The sequence below is a fragment of the Crocuta crocuta genome, unplaced genomic scaffold (assembly GCF_008692635.1).
Source record: "Crocuta crocuta isolate KB4526 unplaced genomic scaffold, BGI_CrCroc_1.0 scaffold26, whole genome shotgun sequence".
NCBI classification, from domain to species: Eukaryota; Metazoa; Chordata; class Mammalia; order Carnivora; family Hyaenidae; genus Crocuta; species Crocuta crocuta.
In genome coordinates this window covers 20,106,649-20,108,791 of record NW_027532249.1, presented here as the reverse complement: position 1 = coordinate 20,108,791, position 2,143 = coordinate 20,106,649, and positions in this window count along the sequence as shown.

Sequence of the window (2,143 nt, the reverse complement as noted above, 5' to 3'; positions counted from 1 at the left end):
TCAGCATTTCTGTATCCCTTGGGTAAATTCCTAGCAGTGCTATTGCTGGGGCATAGGGGAGTTCTACTGTTATTTTCCTGAGGAATCTCCACAATGTTTTCCAGAGGGGCTGCACCAGTTTGCATTCCCACCAAGAGTGTAGGAGGGTGCCTGTTTCTCCACATCCTCGTCAGCATCTAGAGTCCTCTGATTAGCCCATTTTAGCCACTCTGGCGTGACGTGGTATCTCAGTGTGGTTTTGATTTGTATTTCCCTGATGAGGAGGGATGCCGAGCATCGTTTCATGTGTCTGTTGGCCATCTGGATGTCCTCTTTGGAGAAGTGTCTGTTCATGTCTTCTGCCCATTTCTTCACTGGATTATTTGTTTTTCAGGTGTGGAGTTTGGTAAGTTCCTTACAGACTTTGGATATTAACCCTTCATCTGATATGTCATTTGCAACTATCTTTTCCCATTCTATAGTTGCCTATTAGTTTTATAGATTGTTTCCTTTGCCATGCAGAAGCTTTTAATCTTGATGAGGTCCCAGTAGTTCATTTTTGCTCTTGATTCCCTTGCCTTTGGGGATGTGTCAAGTAAGAACTTGCTGTGGTGGAGGTCAAGGAGGTTGTTTCCTGCTTTCTCCTCTAGGGTTTTGATGGTTTCCTGTCTCACACTAGGGTCCTTTATCCATTTTGGGTTTATTTTTGTGTATGGTGTGAGAAAATGATCTACTTTCATTCTACATGTTGCTGTCCAGTTCTCCAAGCACCATCTGTTAAAGAGGCTGTCTTTTTTTCCATTACATAGTCTTTCCTGCTTTGTCAAAGATTAGTTGGCTGTATACTTTTGGGTCCAATTCTGAGTTTTCTATTCTATCCCATTGGTCTATGTGCCTGTTTTTGTGCCAGTACCATACTGTCTTGATGATGACAGCTTTGTAGTAGAGGCTAAAGTCTGGGATTGTGATACCTCCCGTTTTGGTTTTCTTCTTCAATATTACTTTGACTGTCCGGGGTCTTTTGTGGTTCCATACAAATTTTAGGATAGTTTTGAGAAGAATGCTGGTGCAATTTTAATTGGAATTGTATTGAATGTGTAGATTGCTTTGGGTAGTAATGACAATTTCACTATATTTATTCGTCAATCCATGAGCATGGAATGTTTTCCATTTCTTTGTGTCTTCTTCAATTTCCTTCATAAGTTTTCTATAGTTTTCATCATACAGATTTCTTATAGTTTTGGTTAGGTTTATTCCTAGGTATTTTATGGTTTTTTGTGCAATTGTGAATGGGATCAGTTTCTTGATTTCTTTCTGTTGCTTCATTGTTGGTGTATAGAAATGCAACTGATTTCTGTACGTTGATTTTTGTTTTATTTTTGTTTTATATCTACTGCTGAGCCTTATTCTGTTGGCTTGATTCCATTTTTTTAATTTTTAAATTTCTAATATTTTCTGTAATTTTGAAGTGTAATTTCCACAAAATAAAATGCACTCATTCTAAGTGCACTACTAGATGTATTTTGACAAATATTTATTTGTATACACCCATGTACCCACCATTACAATTAAGATACAGAGTATTTTCATCACCACCACCACCCCAAGATTTCCCTCATCACTATTTGTAGTCATCCATATTTCATCCCTGGTTTTATGTAGCCACTGATATGCTTTCTCTCATCATAGATTAGTCTGCCTTTAATTTTTTATTTTTTTACAATTTCATATAAATTGAATCAAACAGTATATACTCTTTTGTGTCTAGATGCTTTCATTAAACCTCATGTTTTTGAGATTCATCCATGTTGTTGCTAGTTTCAGTGGTTATTCCTTTTCTTAAGCCCAAAATTTATTTTTTTCTTCTTTGTTCAATTTAGAATTATTTGGTTATAGTTTTCCCTGTTCTCTTTTGTTTACTACATATAAATTATAACATGTTATGACAGTCTAACTCAAGATTGTTCTCAATTCTCTTGATATTCATATTCTCATATATTTCTTTCCTATATTACAGTCAGAAGTAATGGTATGTTATTTTCTACCTTATGTCATAAAAGATACTGTGGTTTCCATATACGTCACTATTTCCTTCTTGCATCACACATTCTGGGGAAAGTCATTTACTATGTCTATGTCTTGAACAGACCCACAAGATGAGGAA